Source organism: Anomalospiza imberbis, chromosome 1 (genome assembly GCF_031753505.1).
Source record: "Anomalospiza imberbis isolate Cuckoo-Finch-1a 21T00152 chromosome 1, ASM3175350v1, whole genome shotgun sequence".
NCBI lineage: Eukaryota > Metazoa > Chordata > Aves > Passeriformes > Viduidae > Anomalospiza > Anomalospiza imberbis.
The window spans coordinates 129,757,558-129,778,815 of record NC_089681.1 but is presented as its reverse complement, the minus strand read 5'-3'; the positions used below and the strand labels follow the sequence as shown (position 1 = coordinate 129,778,815).

At 38.8% G+C, this 21,258-nt stretch overlaps 1 protein-coding gene across 3 annotated transcripts in view; it reads left to right on the top strand.

Moving 5' to 3' along the window:
- CDK14 (cyclin dependent kinase 14) overlaps positions 1-21,258 on the top strand; it is a 384,029-nt gene that overhangs the window by 14,075 nt on the left and 348,696 nt on the right. The window lies entirely within an intron of this gene.

The window sequence follows — 21,258 nt, the reverse complement described above, 5'->3', positions numbered from 1 at the left end:
GTATGGAACTTCTCCTTATCCGGTTTAAAAATTCAAACTTGAATATTACGGGTTTTTTAAAAATGAAATATTGGCAGTAATTTAATAAGTAAAAATAAGTGTGAATGCTGCTGAAAACAATGATAAATTATGGAAGCAGGACTACTGAGAGAACACGTAATGCATTATAACCAATTCTAAGTAACAGCTGGAATTGATTGTGTTTGGGGCTGTCTGAGGTTATTACTTCGCTTGAATTAAATTTTTTGGTAGAATCCAGGTGTTCACCTTCTTAAGTATTGAGAAATAAAAACATTACTAGCTTTGGAAAATGTTCACTGATGTGCCAACCCAGGAAATCCAGTGGCTTAAAATATTTTTTCTTATTGCCATGTGCTCAGTAGGGCTTTTCTTTGCATGTGAACTTCTTTGATAGCTCACATATGCAAAAAGGTGTTCTTCCATACATATGTGTTTGAGGCATCTTCCTGTTTATTTTAGGGAGGGTAAACTTCTTGTTGCCAGTGGATTATTATTGTACACAATCACACTCAGCACCATTTTTTTAAATGGATCTTTACCTTCCTTTTTCTCCACTGAGATGCACATTGAGAGTCAGGCATGGTGATCCTGAAACTGCACCTGAGGGTGGCTTCATGCTGTTCTTGGACTTGTTTTCTGTCATCTGTATTGAAAGTTCAACACTGAAGGAATTTGTCTGAGGTCACTTGTTGTGATTAGTTAGGTGAGATATGCCCTTCAGCCTCGAGATCTGCAAGACTTTTCGTTATGCCAAGTATGTTGTAAGAAGCAGTGCAGAGGATGCATATTTTGGTTTATTTTTGTTAATACTGTTTCAGATGAAGAATTTTACCCTTCTGTATTGTTAGGAGAACATGTTGAAATTTGTAGAGAGCTTAACCGTTAATTATTTTTATCTTTATCTCTCCATTAACAGTTATTGTTGCTTTCTGACAGAGAAACAAGATCTTCACTTGTTACTTTTTCTGGGAGTTCTATTAAGTTTTGTTGTTTTGTTAGGTTTTTTTCTTTTTTTTTTTTGAAAACTACCTATGCACACATCTATCCCATCCCCCCATGGGACCAAAATGTCCATCCTTTTCTTTATCTTTTGTAACTGGTGGTCCTCTTATTATAACAATTTTTGGTTTCATTTTAATTATTTCCTATTAACCAATATGGTGACAAAAGCTGCATCACAGTTCAAGTACAGTGCCCGTAGCTGTTGGTTAGCTCTTAGGCACAGATATGCTTCTTTGATTTCCTCTTTTTGCTTTCCTGTTTGTGCCTCTTTTCATTTATAGCTTAGTCTCGGTGTATTTATCTACACTCACTGTATGCCTTTATCCTGCTTGTCCTGTTCTTAAGCTGGTGTTGTCACCTTGTCTGTGGTGACAAGGATGCTCTGAAGTCCTTGCCAGTTGTTGAGTCAGCTGCAGGGAAGCCCAGCCAGGGAGTGAGCTCCTGTCCTGAGTGGAGTGGGCAGGGAGGGGAGGGAGCACCTGTGGGCTGCTGGAGGCTGCTGGTGCTGGCAGACACTGGCAGAAGCCATGCAAAGTGTGGGTTGGTAGCTTTCATTTATTTATTGGCCTTCTAAACAGACAGATTGATTAAATGATCTCCAACCTGCTCTCCTTTGTCGATGCCAATTACTGATGCAGTTCTACAGTTAAAATAGCAATCCATGCTTGCTCAGAAGAAGGTTTTTTAGCTTATCCGTGTGAAGAATGATGCCAGTTCCATTTGTCAAATTCATTATCATTCTTACTGTGCCCTGGCTTGTTCAGATGTGGGAAGTCTCTCATGACTGCAGGTTTGCTTGGTTTGGAGGGAAAGAAGTTTTTTTGTTTAAAAGAATAAAGAAAAAAACAGTGATGATTTATTTTAGCTCTTCATGCACAGAGAGGAACCAGATACAAACAGGATGTTTGTTAGAGGCACCTCCTGGTGACCTTCGAGATGCACAGAATTCCAGAAACTAGAGGACAGCATCTGGAGAAATACTTGAGTGGTTGTTTATTTTCCCACTTGTTTAGTTAAAAAAACTGTAAACTATAAAAATAACTGTAGCACTTCAGGACTTTCTTCTGTTCAAATCAGTAAGAAAATGGTATTTTTATCTTTGAAAGTAAATTTGCAGTATCTAAGCAGTTATGAGTTAGACTGCATATATTTTTTAATATCTTAACAACAGTTATTTTCAGTGGTGTGGAGAGAATGCTTAGTCATGCATTTTATATGGACATAGACAATGGGCTCAAACTATGTTTGTGATGATATTCAACAACATAAAACTATGATATTCAATAAAATATTTCTTCAAAAGTAAAAAAAAAAAAGTTATGAAAGAAAATTCTATCATATTTGAACAAATACTGTCATGGAACACAAGAATCCTTTTCTTAAAGTTCTGTCTTATGCATTAATTTAGACAGTGTTCTAACTGAGATTCTCTGGTAGGTTTATTCCCAGCACTAATTATTTCATTCACCCACAGGTGAGGCAGAAATGATGTAGACTTTTACAGTCCAAGTGATGTTTCATTTTGGTATTGTCAGTTAAGCTTCAGAGAGGACAGCAGTGTGAACCCAGTCCCCTGGGACTCAGCAGAGCTCAGACTATATTGAATACTCACTGCTGAGGAGGTGATTTCAAGAGGCCTCTGGGGTTCAGTGGTGGTGCAAGACTTCAGAGCAGATATTCTACTGTGAGTGGATCCTTATCTTGGAAGCCTATGTGAATTGGGTTTACTTTATTGTTAAGATCTGGGAGAATGCCACGGCTGTCTTCCTTGTTCAGTTTCTATTGCTTGTGAAAAATCAAAGAGAAGGCCTCTTGGAGAGGAAGGCAAAAAATGGAAAATGTAATTCTTTTTCCTTGTGCCAAAGAACATAGATGGAATACGAGATATTCAGTTGGGATTATATTAGTTATAATCTGAGTTTGCTTCTTAGCCTTCTTCAAGATTTCAAATAGATAATTAATCAGGAAGAAATTGGACTAAACTGTCATCATTCACAACCTGACCATTTTGCCTCAGGATCAGTCATGGTGTGTCACTATCAGTATGAGCTACAGTGTGAGAGACAACAACATCCAGAATGAGCCCCGTGTCACTCACCACGGCCTTTAGCTGGGTACAGGATGGAATTTTGCCTGGAGTTCAAAAAGAGGCTCAGTCTCCAAGTTCAGACCACACTGTTTATTAAAACCTGTTGTGCTGGGAATTGACCAGCTTTGCAGAAAAGAACCTGGGGGTCCTGGTGGACATGAAGTTGAATGTGAGCTTGCACCATGCCCTTGCTGCACAGTGGGTGCTGCTGTCCTGGGGTGCACTGGGAGGAGTGTTGCCAACAGGTGAAGGGGAGGTGGTCCCTCCCTTCCACTCAGCACTGATGAGGCCACACCTGCTCTACAGGTAGTTCTGGGTTCCTCAGTGCAAGAGAGACATGAAGAAGAGCCACTAAAGTGATTAAGGGACTGGAGCATCTCCTGTGAGGCATGCTAGAGAAATGGGACTGTTCAGCCTGGAGATGAGAAGGTGCAGTGGGGGATCTTACCATGCCTGAAGGGTGGATGTACGGAAGACAAAGTCAGCCTCTTCTCAGTGGTGCCACGTGTCAGGACCAGAGGCAGTGGGCATGAACTGAGACAGGGAACTGAAAACCTCTGAACATCAGGAAACACATTTATACTGTGAGTGACCTAGCAGAAAGAGAAATTTCCCATTAAGGTTGTGGAGTCACCATCTGTGGAGAAGCCATCTGGACAACCTGCACATCCTGTGCACTGTGATTTAGGTGGCCCTGCTTGAGCAGATGGGTTGGACCAGATGACCTGCAGAGGAGCCTTCCAATCTCCACCATTCTGTGACTTGTGAACTTTTTTACAGGCTGCTTTCTTTCTGCATTTTTTGGAAGCTTTTTGCATTGCTTGTGTCACATGCGATTTATTTATTGTTAGTTTTTCCATATGTGATCACCTATAATATTCTAATTGTTTCTGTAAGGAGAAGTGATTTGCTTCATCTGTGATTCCATATGGTACATTGCAAATAATTGAGGTCCAGTACTATAAAGACTGTAAGAGATACTGTTTCAAACCACTTGTTTATTAAAGCTTAGAAGAAATATAATTGTGAAGATTCGCTAGAAACATCTGTAATAAAATTTTTACCTTTAGAAACTCATTCCTATCCACTGCTCATCTGCCAAAGACACCCCTGGAACAGTCCTTCAGTTTCTTTCCCTCCCCAGATCCCAACACTTGGTACTCCAGAGCAGGCAACACAGAGCTTATTGCTGAGGTTTGAATTTTTTTCCTCTTACAGGAATCTGTAGTTTTACCTCTTATCAAGTGTTTCCATGAGGAATTACAAAAAAGGAGGCTCTTGTGCTGTTTGTTTTTATTAACATGCATAAGATGTGTATTTAAGCTTCTCTTCTGCCTGGTCTTCCATGAGGTCAGTTTCAAAAACAAGAGGCTCTGAGGGAATAACCTATCCATGGAAATCACCTATATTTATGAACCTTTAAAAGAACCACATGCTTCCAACAGAAATAAAGTATCTTTTGCCTGGAATCATCCCTTCCTAGCAAAGTCAGTCAGTTTGAGGCTCCAGATTGATTTATCTGGAAAGAGGAAACATTTGTGCTGCCAAAAGCATCAGAGCAAAAATAAGCTTTGTCAAATAAAGGGAATTCTGCACCATGTCTTGAGTATTCCCTTTGTAAAGGACACTAGGAAGGCTGAAGTGAAAAGTGAAGACTTTTTTTCTGGTTAGTAGTGGATCTAGGCAGTAGGGTGGGAAGGGAGATACTTTTTCTAACATGTAGTTCTTCCTCCATAAACCTAGGGGAAGGGGGAATATCCCATCCCACTTACTGCTGCTGTGTGCACTTTTTAACCTCAGTTTTCAAATTTACTTCTTCCTTAGATATGTTTCTAACTTTATATGGAGTTGTGTAGGAAATGCAGGCTAGTTGAAGCCTCTCAATTCTTGATCTGAAGTATGGCCTTCAAGTGTTTCTTATGGTGAATTGCTCTGCTTATAGACTTGTTCCTGAAATGTTTCCAGTTCTGGAATTGGCATTAGCATTAAGAAATATCCTGTGGAAAAAAAAAAAAAGCTGGGGAACCAGAGTCTAGCCAGAATTACTCATTTCATTGTACTGGCTGTCAACAGGACTCCCAGGTGTAATTTTGGCTTTAACACTTTGTGGTCTAATTCTTGATTTCTAGGAAAGGGTCTGTGAGTTGATGATAGTAGGGCTGTATTCTTAATTTGAAAAGGCTGTGTTGTACCTGTAAGTTCTTTGCTTATGCGTAAAGCTGCTGTCAACATCAAAAAAGCACAGCTGAACAACCTCTACTTTGAAAGAGTGGCATACCTTTATTTTGTTTTTCTGCCTAAGACTGGTGCATGGTCACATATTTTACTATTTTACTCCTTTCTTTTTTCCAGTTTACACTTCAAGAGGTGAATGTTTGCTTGCCTTATGTTTGCTTGCATTTTGTATTGCAATTGCTAGAATTGCTGCCATTTTGTAATGGCAGAATGAAGTGCACCTTGCAAACTGGTTCATAAAGCTCTGTCCTGAGCACCAAACTTTTTCAGTAGAATAGTTCAAAAGACTGTGCTCATTATGCTAAAAAATGGTACCCTTAGGGTCCTGCTTGATCAAGGTGGGGGATGCTTTAAAATTGGGCTATAATTAAGAGTGCAGTGAAACAGATTTTTTATTAAATTTATAAGAGAAGGGAGTAAGTTATGTTCACTCTAGCTGCACAGTTTTGGAAAAGAAAAATATGCATTAATAAACAATATGTCTGTAAATAATTAATGGTCCCCTGGAGACGGTTTTCTCCCAAACTAGTTAATTAATGTGGAAATACTAAAAAATTAATCCCAAAACTCATAATGAAAAATCAGCTATGAGTTAGTGAATTGTGGTCATTAAAGCAGATTTTTTTTTTTTTGCTGTTTGTTTGGTTTTGAGGTTTTTTTGTCTTAAAGGCCGAAGTTAACAACCAAGACGAATGGAAAACAAAGTACCAATGCTGAGGTGTATTTTGACAATTCTAATTATTGTCCTGTGCCACTGAAAGCATCATAAAGGTCCCTCTAGAATTAATGTGAGCTATAAACCTATTGTGTACTCTGGATTTGAAAATGAGTATTGATTACCATTTTGGTTTTTATTTCTTAGGAAGATATGGGCAGGGCCTAAATATGAGAGTCCATAAATTCATCATTCTCTATGCTTTCTGTTATCCCTCTTTAGTCTTCTGCTGTGTCTGTTATTTTTCTCCTTTTCCAGATAGACTGATAAATCTCTTGAATTTAATCACAAAACCACATTTCAAAAACCTACTGTTCTGGTAACCTAGATGGGGTCAGTGTTATAAGTACCTTTTAATAAGCAGGTTACCATGCATTTCTCAGTTGGATTCATATTATTAGATACTGAACTAGATTTTAGTATTTGGTTCCTAAATTCTTAGTAAAGCTTTTGCAAAGCATGAAGTGCTCTGTGTTTTGTGTGCTGAGAGCCTCATTGGCTTGCAGGGAAATACATAAACTTGTCAAAAATGTGTGTACTCGTAGAATCAAAGCCTTAATTTGTAAAATGATACTTAATAAGAAAAATGGGCACAAGGTGGTAATTTTTCTTGTTGAAAAAAATGGTTATTTCTCAGGTAAATAATAGCAGCCTTGACTGATTACTGGCAAGAAGTGCAGAAGTGATTAACATGACAATTGACAAATCATGTCATAAATTTTTTTGTCCCTTGCAGCCACAGCAGGTATATAAACTGGTCTTTCAGGTTTAGTTTAGTTCTTTTGGAAGAAAAAAAGTGTGTTAAAAAAACTTGGGAGAAAAAATCAAAATTCTTCCATACTTAAGTTTTCTTTATAAAGTCTCTATTGAATGCTGCTTCAGCCTGATACATATTTCTTTTATATTATTAAAGTGAAGCTTTGATGCATGCATATCTATCTCCTCCCCATCATTTTTCTCCCCCACTACTAAGTCCTTTTATGTTATGCTTTAATATGAATAGATGAATTCTTCTTTAGGCTTCTTCTAAGAAAATGAGTTTTCTAACTTATGCTGCATTTATTTTTGACTATATATAACTTTAAAAAATTGGCTGGTTTTAAGGAAGTGTATGTTCAAGAAATAGCAAAGGATATTAGAAATATTCATAATGGCTTTCAATCTTTTAAGGTAATAAACACAAATCTTCTTGCAAATATAAGGGGAAATTTGGTATTTATTCTACGGCTACACAAAGCAGTTGTATCCAAACATGAATGCAAGTACAGAATAAATTAATTTCTGTCTCTAGCACAATATATTTAAACTATGGATATCCATGTCAGGCAGGCTGGCTCTTTACTTGCTCATTGAATCCTGTCTTTATGTGTTATATCTAGTATAAACTTTACCATCTTTACTTGATATAAATGATTTCCCTCATGCTAACCAGAGGGATTTGGGAGAGGAAGCTAGCAGCTATGTTGCTAGTGTGTTCTCAGCTTTTTTGGATGGTAGACATGCTGCCCTGCTCCTTCTCTGATTTTAACTTGACACTTTGAAGGACTTGGGGAGGTGATAGCAGAGGGAGTCAAGGATGTTTCTTCCTTTGCATGCCTTTACATAAGGTGTCATTGTTTTCTTGCTCTCTCTTCAGTAATCTATCAAGGTGCTCTCTGGAGTACTTCTTGGAAAGGCTTTGCTGGAACTGGACAACCCATGTAGGGCAGTTATGGGACAGCTGTGTTGTAAGGAGAAAGCAAATAGCCTGGAAAAGACCACCAAAGAGAATTATGACAGATAAACAAAACTATGCATGATGTGGACAAGTTGAGTAAAAAAAGAATTAGGCAGACAGAGGGAAGTTTTCCGTGGAGAGCTCCACTGAACTGACCTCATTGCCTGATGTTGCTGTCTCTGCCTTCCTGCAGTAAAGGGGCTTCAGGACTGGTAAAAGCCTTGGCAGGGCTGGGGGTGGGGGTGAGTTTTTCCCCAAGATGTGGAACAGTGAAGCATGTCTGAGGACAACAGAGCACATGTTGGAGGAGGGGACAAATGGAAAACATCTGGAGGTGACTCTCACTGGAAGGGTATGTGCACTCCCTCAACAGAAACCACAGAGCTTATCTATTGAGAGAAAGAGAAGGCACACTGGCTGAGTGGTTTCATCCAATATTGGCATTTTTATGTTTGGAGCTAGGGGCACATAAAAATCATAGTGGTAATGTTCCTTAGGGGTAATTTTGTTAAACAATGCTAGTTTTGCTGGCAAAACTCCAGGTGTAGTCTTGGCTTTGTATTGGTTCATCTTTTGCAGTTTCTGATTTATCTTACTCAAATGCCTGGCATAAATAAAAGAGAAGAAAATAATTCTTTTTGCAGAAATTAATTGTCTCTTACAAAAGATCTGGAGCTGCTGACAAATCCATCTCCAGCCTGGAGAGAGTAAAGAGAAGAACAGTGAAGGAAAACTGGAGTAAAGTGAAGACTCTGGTGTTTTCTAGGGAGGGGAAGATGTCTTATTACTTACACAGTATTCAAAATGTGACTTCATATTCAGGCAACACATTCTCTAGAGATTTTACAAACTCCACAAAAATGCTAATGAAAAGCAAGTGTTTTATTATGAAGTTGTCTTCTTCCTGCCTTCTTGAATTCTTAAATATTTCAAAATAACTTACAATTAAACTGTTTTCTATTTAGCTTCTATTTGCATTCCTAGTCAGAATAGTTTTGCCTTACAACTTGGATTTCCTGTGCAGTATTTCCAAATGGGACCACAGGGACTTGTTGCTTTAATTTGTTTGTATTCTGTTTCCTGCAAGTTTGGATATCTCTATGGGCATTTTTTTTTGTGTATACGTGTATGTGCTCTTTTGTTTAACATAAGGGAAGAGTTGTGAGTAAAGGCTCCTTTACTGTAGAAGTGTAGTATGCCTTAATTTTGAGCTGGGAAATAAACATTTTGTCTATTCTTCAAAGTACTGAGATTTCAGATCCCTTTTTTGTCTGTAACAGGAGGAGAGGCCAACTCTCCTCTTCTTAAAGAAGATCCAGCCAACTCTAGACAAGCTGATAGTGTTTCAGCATGTGTATCACACAGCCCAGCTGCATTTTGTGATCACCAGATAATATTCTCTTTTACATAGATGAATTGACAGCTAGGTCCAATTTTTGTTCTGAAAAATCTTTTCTTAATGGCATCTTTCCAGAAACCATTGTGCTTCTGCAAAAAAAGTGGAAAATTTTGACCAGCCTAATTTTCTGTATTTTTCTATTTCTTGATTTGATACATGATAATGCTTTATATTTAATAAAGGTTATGTATAACATTTGACATAGTTTTTAAAGTTGTGCTTATCATCATCTGTATTTCAAAATCTTTTGTGTACAAGAGTTCAGTTATCTTGTTTGTAGCTCTCATAGTAATACACCACAGGCTATTATATATGCTAGCTTAATTTTTCTGCTTTGTATTACTATTTTTGTGGAATCAGTTTCATTTCCTCTTTTGTTATTTTGGTGCTTATGCTTCAGAGTACCGCTTGTGTTAAATTAGCTTTTTTTTTTCATTTTATTTTCACTCTCTAGAGTTTTTGCAGTGGTGGTGCAGTTTGTGCTTCTGTTGTTTAGGGTCTGACTGCCCTGCCATTAAACTTCAGCATTTCCACAAGTTCATAAGTATGCAGTAGAACACCTCTGTGTAGAAAAGTGGCATACAAAAAGTTCATCTGAAAGAAAATACTTCAGTTAGAAGAAACCTCAGTAGGTAATTTTGTCTATTTGAATATTCTCCCATTTGAATATTTTAGAAAATACCTAGAAAACAAGGGAGGCTGGAGGGGTTGTAGTTATGTTCTGAATTTAAAGAAATACAGAAGCCCAAAATACTAGCCAATATTCTCTCCTTTATGATGACATTTTTTTTCCTTCCAAAAATAAAGGTAAAATAAAAATACAATAGGATGTACACTTCTGTTGGCATGCAGCCTCTTTCCACAGAAGTTATAACTTGCAGTTGTAGCCCATATTTGCATAACACTGGAACAGAAACTGTAGTTACATTATTATTGGGAAGAAATACTAGACTTGCTCTGTTTTGTCCCTTGTTGTTTAATTACTAAAATCTATTTAAAGTACCTACCACACTTCCTAAAGGTGCTCTGCACAACAGCTTCCATTCACAGAGATGTTTCTTGGTAATCCAGGGTTCTGAACCCTACAAGATGGGGATTCTGAAAGTGCCTTACAATACAGAATCTCTTTTTATTCTTAAGTATGCCCACATGAGCATGCTGTTGTATTAAATACTTTGTTTTCACAGACTTCTGCTATGATACTTCTGCTATTTCATTTCAGCAAGCAATGAATGTTTAAATCTGTAACAGACATATATTGTAAGCAGCACAATAACTTCACATTTCACAAATATTTCACATTAGAGCTTTTTAGTTAAGACCTTATGTGGTAGGTTTAACCCAGACAGCAACTAAGCACCTACCAGCCCCTCCCTCACACCCTCCTTCTCCTGCTCCTTGCATTAGGGAAAGAATTGGAAGAGTAAAAGCAAGGAAACCTTGTGAGTTGAGATAAAGAGTATTTAATTAGTGAAGAAAACCCACAGGTAATGTAAAGGCAGCCACTCACCACCTCCCACAGGAAGAGTGATCCCAACCAGTCTCTGAGCAGCAGCTACCTTGGAAAGTTCAAACCCCTAGTTTTTACGGCTTTTCATCATGTTATTTGTCACAAAATATCCCTTTGGTCATTTGGGGTCAGCTGTCCTAGCTGTGTCCTTGCCCACCTGAAGCTCTTGCCCACGCTCAGCCTACATCATGGGGGCAGTGTGAGAGGCAGAGAAGGTCTGGAGTCTGTGCAAGCACCAGCAGCAGCAGAAACATTGCTGTGTTACCTGTTCTGCTTTGGTCATAAATACAAACAGCACCAGATGGGCTGCTGCGAAGAAAATAAACTCCAGGCAGCAGGGGCAGCACGCGTTACCTTGTTCCTCAGTTCAGGTTGCTGCAAACAACAGTACTTAAATGCTTTGGAAGGGCATTAACCTTGACTTTGCAGTTCTCTGGAGGCTGGAGCTCCTGCTCTGATGGCTCTAAGGGCACCATGTTTCCCAGAGCAGCTGGGGTTTATGAAAGAAATGTTTTCTGCTGTTACTGTTAAGTGAATTATGATACCAAATGGCATTAAACTGTCTGATGGCACTGGAAAACCTCTAATAATAAACTGCTGTTTCTTATATTTTATATTAAACTTAAAAGGAAAGGAGTACACTCATGACAGCTGTGTGTATGATTTTTTATATCCTGATCACACCTCTAGATTGTGTTTCATGATGTGACTTGGAAGTTTGCTGGATCTTATCTTTGTTAATCTGGTTTTGTTAGCATGAGTGGTCTGTGGTATTTTACTCTACATCTTTGTGGGATTTCCTTGCTGGGAGAGGGCAATTTGGAGGAAGGGTCTCTGACACTGAAACCATCAGGAACAGCATCCTTGTTTCCTTTCATTTGTCTAGCAAAGACACATTGTCCAGGACCTCTGTAGTTGTTTACAGATCAAAAAAGAAACAGTTGATCCATTCATGCCTTCTGGCATAAAGGCATCTCATGTCTTACTCCCATATTTGCCTGTTTTCCCAGGAGATTCTGATGTGCTGAATAACTTCCATTCAACAGAGACTGGCTAAAAACATGCACACAGCCATTGATATGGAGAATGCCATAAAGGGGAATTGAGAGTATATTGTTCAGAAACATCTGCCAGAGATACAAAGGAAAGGAAGAAGGAAAGGAAAGGACAGGAAACGAAAGGAAAGGAAAAAGTAAAGGAGGAAGGTAAAGAAAGACAGAAAGAAAGAAAAAGACAATTGGAAGTGCTACACTCCATCTTTTATCAGTGGCGATGCTGGAGAGAGAACGGGAAAGGCCACAGATGGCTTCAGATACCAGTTGAAGGATTAGGATCTACAGGCTGGGTTAGAGAGGTCAACTAGATGGTCATACTGGCAAACAGAAACTTGGAGAGTCACTTGGAAAGATGGATTGCCTCCTCTTCAGACAATTAACTGAATTACAAGAAGATAAAGTAATTCAAGCAGAACCTAGATCTGATGTAGTCTACTGAAATATCTTGTTTCTTGAAAATAAGGCTTTCAGATGAAGTTAATCAGAATTTTATCATCCCCAAGGTAAAAAGTGGGTAAAGCCGAGGAAGTTAGGAAAGGTTCTGTAAGTAGAAAAGTAATAGAAAAAATTATGTTGAAAGTGATTAAGTACTTCAAAAATGTCATTTGATCTAGGAGTTGGGTTTTTAACATGAAGCTCTGAATGTGGCATAACAATGTCAGCACTCCATCTACTATGGTGATTTACTCATTCAATTTTTTTTAATATTGTGAGCTGTCTCATTTGGAAGCTGCAGTTGACAAGAATAAATTTCTGTTCAGTGCACTAGAAAGAAGAGCAGAAATGTCTGTATCTTTGTAAGGCAACTCATTTCACATGCATTTCAACATTTACTATTCAAATAATATTGAAGTGAAAAATAGCTCCTATTAATTAATGAGAAATAAATGTTGACTGTATTTGAAGAACCTCTGCCCAGAAGGGAATTTAAACAAATTTCAAAACATGCATGAATAATCAGAAATCTATGTTTTAAACTTAGCCATTGTAGCAGGGTTGTTTCTGCAGGTTCGTTGGCATCTTTGTTCAGTAGTGCATAGATAGTAGAGCTGTGACAAGGTATCTGAATGAATTAAAGCTGGGGTGCATAAGGATACTGAGGGGAAAAAAGATGTCTTGCCTTTCAGAAATTAAATCTGAACCCATGTGGAATTTTCCAACAGGGCAGGAAAATCTGACCCCTTTCAAGATCAAAACAAAAGTTGAGAGGGGCATGTGTTGGTGGCTTCCAGGCAGTTTCTGTGCCCAGTATTAGAGAAGAAGGTTTTTGTAGTCAAATACCTTGAAAAGTTCATTAGTTTTCAAAATGTGATGTGAGGAAGTAATTCAATAACTTATTGTGGGCAAATCAGTATATGAACATATACTATAAATTCTGTCAGCAGTTTAATCATCAATGCTGTCTGTGTTTTCTTAGCAGGTAATTTTGTCGATATAAATTGAAATTGCTTTCATTATTTTTTGGGCATGAGATTCAAGCAAAAGAGAGTAAGAAAATGCCACTTCACTGTGTAATTTCCTACTAGTTGTGATCCTGAGAGCTTGCCTCTGGTAGATCTGATGAGGAAAGGTAGTTAATTTGGCTTTCTGAAGGCTTTTTAGCTTAAAGTGCTTCATGCAGAGGGATATAATTTTCTGTTTGACTTTCATCAATAGCATTTGTATTTGTATGTCAAAAGCAAGTAGTGAAAAGGAATTAAGTAGTTATAAAATAGAGATTTTAAAAGTGATACTTAAAATATTTTTTGAAAACTTTGATCTTGATCTTGCTCTTGCTCCTTCTTCCCCTTTAAGCAAAAATATCCACTTTTTTTTTTTTTAACTGGGAAGGCAGATTGGAGCACTTTTGTTTCCCTGGAAAGTACACAGAATACAGTGGTTACATATTTTTGAGGGCAGGAGGTTTGGGACAGGGTCTTGCTGAGAGGAAATGGGAAGTCCCAAGATATTTCTTTTTCTTTCTTCCCTGGCTCTTCTGGGGAATGTCAGCCATCTGAAGTGAACTCAGCATGCTCAGAAAGTAAAACTTTTGCCAAAGTAGTTCTGCAGACTGTACAAATAAACTATGTGGCAGAAGGATGCCAGAGAAAATCTAAGACATTTACTGTCACTTTCTTCAGTTTTGTAGCATTACTGAGACCCCTCTAAAAAGAAAAAATGCTTTTTTGTTTTTGATGTAAAGACTCTGTTTTGCATTGCTAAGGAATAAAGTGTGGGAAAGAGAAGGAGCACGACACTGTTATTTATGTCACCCATCAGTGAGCAATACTTCGAGGCAATAAGCAGATTCTCCTATAGCTGTGCTCAGCATGTTGGAAAACAAATAGGACAAAGCCTCCTTTCCAGCACAAAAGACAGAAAGCAGAGTAAGAGGAATAAAAAAAAAAAGTGTCTAGCCTGGCAGTGTTACCAGAGTAAGAGAATCGGGAGAGGGAAATAATGGAGAACACAAGGAAAGGCTTGGAAGCTGAGTTATTAGTTGGGAATGTGTGGAGAGGCTTTTAATAGCATGTCTCTTTGGGTTTTTCCTTTCTGAATCAAGTCATACCATTCATGGACAAGTCTATGAGGAAAAATATCCTCCAACCTTTGTGGCTTACATGTGAATGGAGGCAGCTGGTGGGAGTCATGCCAGAGGTTGCTGATCTGCTGTCCAAAGCAATTGCCTCTGAATTGCTTGCAAAGATTGAGCAAAATGGAGCTGGTATTGCTTCATGAAAAGTTTCTTTGAAAAAGGTGTTTTTGTGATTGTGATGTTGTGTGTCTTTCAAACACATAATGTATCAAATCAGTGCCTTATTTAAAGACTAAAGAAATATTGGTACTATGTTATTGAGGGAAGTAGAATCAAAAAGGCTCTCTTTCAAAAAAACCCAATATTTGATGGGTGTCCAAGTCTGTGGTGTGAGCTGTAGGTTGTGGGGTTGTATGCAGTATTCCCCCATCTAGATCAAGCTAATCAAATGATCTGCTTCTCATTCCTACTTGGAGGGTAGTGTGTTCAAGTAGCATTGGGATACACACTGTGTTTTGTCAAGGCCATTTATTGTCTCCACCAGTGATTGCTAGGAAGAGTAGTTTATGTTGATGGTAGATTTTCAATCCCATGCCCCCTGAGCTGTCTTCAGCTGATGAGCTAATTAATTGGTGGAGAAAAATGATGTTGAGACCCTTGCTGCATAGCACCACATCCTTAGATGTGGAGGTGAATTGGGTACATAATCCTGAACAACCTGCTCATTGCTGGATCTGTGTCCCACAGCAGCTGCTGGTTTTGAACTTGGGAACAATTAGGCTTGACTGATTAACTACTGAAATTATGTTAGCAGTAGGATTTGGATATATATGAAGCACCTGATAGGAGCAAGTTATAAATGTACACAGCTGCAAACCAGTGTCTGACCTAAGCAGCACTGAGATGAATGGGATGTACTCCAGATGAGGTTAAGTGAAGTTCTGTTCCCCATAACTTCACAGATCAGTCACATTCATGGGCATTTGATAAACTTGTGGCTGGAGCTACAGTATATGAAATCCTTTAAGATACTTGGTTGGCAGAGTCTAAATGTCAGGGTGGAGAGTTGCAGTCTGTGCATACTTTTGCATCCTTGGTTTCTCTGCATCTGTGCAGGGTCGGCTGGGGCCACAGGTTCAGAAGCATTTGATGAACAGTAAGTCCAGATAATTCTTTGTTCTTGTATTTCATTGCCACTGTATTCATACAGTGTTAGAAGGTACTTTCTCCCATTGAGAAGCCTGTAATGGCAGCCAGCTGAATAAATTATTTCTTTGGCTGAAGAGGTAGAGGCTTTTGAACAGAAGTCCTGCCTTCAAACCTGGGCAGCAAATGTTCCATACATGCCAAGTGCATGTTGTTTGTGCTTTCGCTCTCAGATGTGGTAATTTGAAATGTAATGATGTGAAGGATTGTATTTATTTTACTCATGTGTTACTAATCTGTGTATTTTAACAGCAAGCAGGGACATAAACTTCATTAAGATCCAGATGATAAAAAAAATTGGCTGAGGTCCCTCCTCTCATTCTAATATTGAAAGCAAAAAGTGGCGCTGGGATGCACAAAACTGTGATTACAAAAGCTGTTATTTTTTGCTGATTACTTCATTATAAGCTCGGGTGATGGTACAGTGGTATTAGAAATGGTCTTCCACTTCTGCATCTCTGTGCTCGTCTACTGTGTATTTAGTTAGATTTGTTTGGCTTGTTTGCACTGGCACTTAGGATACAAGATAGTCCTTTGGATGACCAAGTGTCTGTTGCCTGCTGCTGGGAGCAGTGGTGAGTGCCTCTTCTGCAGCTGGGGCTGGAAGTCAAAGAAGCCAGTTGAGTTTTTAGTCTTCACAGAAATGCGTAAAAAATTGCTTTTTATGTACAACTCAGAGTTTCTTTTTGGTGCCAGCTCTCATCCATTCAGAGAATTCATCAAAACTATGGTGTTCGATTTGGCAGTATTTATTTGAAATTTTGGTTCTTTTATACTTATTAAAATACTTCTGATGTAGTGTTAACTTGAAGGAATTGGTAAAATTTCATTATGGCTGTTTTTATGAAATGAATGGGGAGGAAGAGTCAAAGAAACTAATGTTACCTGCCTGTTTCAATACTTAGGTATTTTTAAGCTGACTCTTAAATTCTGTATATTTTTTGACAAAAAGGTTCAATTACCTCAGAGCATCTCTGCACAACAGCAGCTCAGTGTACAATATTTGCTATTGCAGAGTCAATCCTATAATGGTGGGGAAGTTCAGAGTGCACTTACAACTGATGTGTAAATCTTTCATATGTATCTTTTGACTATTTAGATGGGACATCTAGATGAGAGTAAATGAATAAACATATATACCTACGTATAGCAAAGCGTATTATGGTATAGACATACAGTACCTGTAAATACCTAGGCTACCACCACTGGCACAGAAGACTTTTTAAAGAGCATGCTAGCAGACATTAGTGTAGATATCAGGTTCTCCTGGTTTAAGTTCCAGTTATAGAAATGTGTAGCTACCAGTGTTCTGTGCAGATGAATGTTATAATTTTGGGGAGCAGGCTGCGCTAAGGTGCAAATGTGTGAATCTGTTTTGAAAAAAGTGACACTTTTTATTATATTTAATAAGCAGTGCCTGATACATAAAAAAGCATTGAATTTTTTTTTAATGAATTTTTTTTTGTTTTTAAATTGGGGTAAGAGGTATGTGAGAATGCAAATTAAAGGTAGTGGAAGTCAGTATGAAAATGAGGACATTTTAATTTGCTTTATGTCTGTAAGTACAGGAAACTACCTCATAATCAGTAAAAGAATAAAAAGCAAAGGGGTGAAGAGGCCTGGAAAGTTTTTGATGTAAGGGCAAGTTATGGAAATAATAAGCTTAATTTAGTGTAATTTTGTGCCCTCTAATACTTATCTTGAAGTCAGACTTGAAAATAACTGTACCATCACAGGCCAAGACTGCCACCACTGCAGGGCAAAAAGCTCACACCAAAGTGTGAAGCAGGTGAAGCCTGGGGCCTGAGAGTTTGGGTCACTGCTGCTGGGGTTAGGAACCAATCCCAGCAACAGCACTTGGAGGTTTTTAACACAATTTCTCTTGATGCTGACAGCTTCTTTGAAGTTGCCCCTCAGTCTTGTGGGAAGTCTCTTAGGCTGAGGACCTTAGGACTGGTTTGGATATCTCAGGTGTCAAACTATTTGGATGCATCTGGTTCCACATTTGGGTAATGACCTTACAGAGCTCGACATGTATTAACTACAAGCATGTATTTAAAGCTGCAAAGAGGTAAACCCAAAACCCCTTCAACCTGCTTACATGTGTGTTTTTCTCTTTTTTGTACAGATAGGTAAGGCTGAAGCTAAGCAATGCTGCTATGTCTAGTGGTTGTTGAGTGTCACATAAGCTTTGAGGAAATTTTTTAGTCCAATCAGTTAAAGATTTCTAGCTCTGGAAGTAAGGCTTTAAGCTGTTGCATCTAACTTCCACAACTTAATGTTTTTTAACTTGTGTGGGCAAGAATGTTTCATATACTTTCTGGTTTATTACAACAGCTTTTTTACTGTATAAATGAAAAACATTTACTCTATAAATAAAAAAAAAAAAACTTTAAATTTTTTCTGGCAGTTACTTTTTTGGGAAGAATGAAAAAAATTTAAAAAATGCACCAAGCCCACAGTTTAATGAATCAGTATATTTAAAGAGCGTCCGTATGGAAAACAGATTGTCTGTTTTCCATACAAATACAACAAATACAGTTGTCTGTATTTGTTGTAAGTAAAGGCTGTTCAAATGAACTGAGATGGTATTTGTTGTATACCAGAGTTTTTGCCGGGAGTCAGTGATCTGTCATTTGATACATTACTATAGTGTAGTAAGATAGATTTTGCATGAGATTAATGTTTTTTATAACATTATTTTTTCTTATTGTCAGAGTAGAACCCTGAAAATAGGTGTCATGCATGTATTTGATTGACTGGGTGTGAGTTCAAAACAAATTAATCCTAACACTGGAAATGAGAAAGCTGGAAAATTCTTGTGTACAACATCCAGTGATTTAATTACTTAAGTATGGCCTTTTGATGTTTGAAACTCTGACATGCACTGGGGTATTTTATATGGTGGGAACTGCCTTTAGAAACAGAGGAATTAACCATAGAAATCTCTTGTTGAAGATGAATGCTTTTGTTTCTGCCATATAAAATAGTTGTAATCTCTGGAGTAGTTATTTTTTCTTGCTTATATCCCCTTTGGATTTAAAGTGTTGTCATATAATTTGTAGGCAAAAGAGCCATTTTTCTTCTGTGGAATTTTTTTTTGGTGCATTTGGTTCTTGATTGTGCAAGTCTTCCCAGGAAAAAAAAATGTCTTGAAGAATGAGGTGCAGCATGAGTTAAAGCATTTGACAGCCTATTGGATTGAGCTGGTTTTGGCAGGATTTGTCATATGGCATTTGATGACCAGACTTTGATTAGTCATGGTGTTTCTGCAAAGTCTCTCTGAGAAGGACATCAACATTGTGCAGTGTGGTGAGTTGACGTTGGCTGGACACCAGTTGCCCACCATCCACTCTATCACACCCATCTTCAGCAGGATGGAGGAGAAAGAAAATAAGATGGAAAACATGTGAAGATCAAGATGAAGGCACTTTAACAGGATAAAGGTAACATTCATTGAAGCAAAGGAAAACAGAAGACTTTATTCTCTACTTCCCATCAGCAGGTGATGTCCCGATGCTTCCCAGGAAGCAGGACTTCAGTGTTCCTAGCAGTTGCTCTGGAACACAAACGTTCTAATGACAAATGCTCCCCCCACTCCCTTCTCTACCTTTCTTTTAGGTTTGATTGCTGAGCAGATGCCACATGGTATGAAATATTCCTTTGGTCAATTTGGGTCACCTGTTCTGGCTCTGTCCCCTCCCAAAATCTTGCCCAGCTCCAGCCGACAGGTAGAGGGGCTGAGAAGTTTGAGAGGCAGTGCAGATGCTGAGCCAGCGCTGCTCTGCAGTAGCCAAAGAGTGTTCATCAACACCTCCCTAGCTACTGATACAAAGCACAGCACTGTCAGGGCTGCTCTGGGGAAAACGGGCTCCATCTCAGCCAGACCCAATATATGTGGCTTTGGACTGTGCAAACTTCCTAGCCATTAGGATCTCTGGAGTCATGATGTTGTTTCCCAAAGCATTATCCTAGAGAAACGGATTGATTATGTCTTGGACAGCATACTCTTTGGTAGGTTAAAAACTGTCTGGATGTCTGGGCCCAGAGAATGGTGGTGAATGCTGCTACCTCCGCTTGGTGGCTGGTCACTAGTGGGGTACCCCAAGGCTCAGTACTGGGGCCAGTCCTGTTTGGTATCTTTTTTGATGATCTGGACCAGGGGATCAGTAAGTGTGCAGATGACACCAAGCTGTGTGGAAGTTTTGATCTGCTGGAGGGTAGGAAGGCTCTACAGAGGGATCTGGACAGGCTGGATCGATGGGCCAATGCCAGTGGGATGAGGTCATAAATAGAAAGGTGAAGTACCAGGGGTGTCACGTGAGTCACAACCCCTGTGGTGCTACAGGCTTGGGAATGAGTGGCTGGAAAGCTTCCTGGTAGAAAAGGACCTTGGGGTGCTGGTCAGCAGATGGCTGAACCTGAGCCAGGGTGTGCCCAGGTGGCAGTGGCATCCAGTGGCATCCTGGCCTGTATCAGAAATAGTGTGGCCAGCAGGACCAGAGCAGTGACTGTCCCCCTGTACTCAGCACTGGTGAGGCTGCACCTCAAATACTGGGCTCAGTTGTGGTACATTGAAATGATGTCCAGAGAAGGACAACTAAGCTGGGAGAGGGTCTGGAGCACAAGTCTGATGACAAGCAGCTGAGGGAGCTGGGGGTTTTTAGCCTGGAGAAAAGGAGGCTCAGGGAAGATGTCATTGCTCTATACTACTGCCTGAAAAAGGTTGTGGCCAGGTGTGGGGCAGCCTCTTACCCCAGGTAACAAGTGGGCAGGATGAGAGGAAATGACCTCAAGTTGCACCAGGGGAGGTTTAGATTGGTTATTGGGAAAAATTCTTCAGATGAAAGGGTTGTCAAGCATTGGAACAGGTTGCCCAAGGAAGTGGTTGAATCACCATCCTTGAAAGTACAAAAAGATGCAAAAAAATAAATGTAAAAAAAAAAGACATTAAAAAGACTTAAAAATGTAGATGTAATGCCTGGGGATGTGGTTTAGTGGTAGCCTTGGCAGTCTTAGCTTAACAGTTGGAATGGATGGTCCTAAAGTTCTTTTCCAACCAAATTATTCTACAATTAGATGCCTTTATATCCTAATTTTTGCGGTAAAGATTTAGCCAAGCTTACTTTGTTTTTTTATACTGGAAATTTTAATGTCAGGTATCCCCTTTTTGAAAGGGCTTCTTGGCATTAAATTTGATTCTCACATCCTCCATTGATGCTTGCTTACGTTAGGTGTTTTAATACATTAAAATTCACAAAGACAGGTAATAAAATAGATAATAAGATAGAGTATGTCAGAAGAAAATTTAAAAGGCTGTTTCTTAATCTGTTCTTAATCTGATTTTAAACAAACTGAAACAGTTCTTTCAATGGATCAACTTTCACTTGTACTGGGCTTCTTTAGTGCAGTAGAATATTAGTGCAGTCTGTTGTGGGAGAAGTGACTTCAGATTGGAGGATATTACATTAAAATATGGGCAAGCAAATTAATTCTTTTTGATTTTTATTTTTGTGATAGTTTAACACTGGCTGGAAATTAAACTCCAAATAAGCCAGTCCCCTTTCTTCTGCCACTTCTGATAAGAGAGGGACAAAAGCAGAGAATATGGGTTGAGACAACAATTTTTTGGAAGAACAAAGCAATGGAATAAGAAATGCATGGTAGCAGCAGCAATATTAAGAACAAAAGTATGCAAAAGAGAAGGTGCTTTACACACAGAAGGTGTTCGCCACCTCAGCTTAGTTCCATGTGGCAGCCAGGACAAAGACAGGATTGTGGCCAGTTCCTGCAG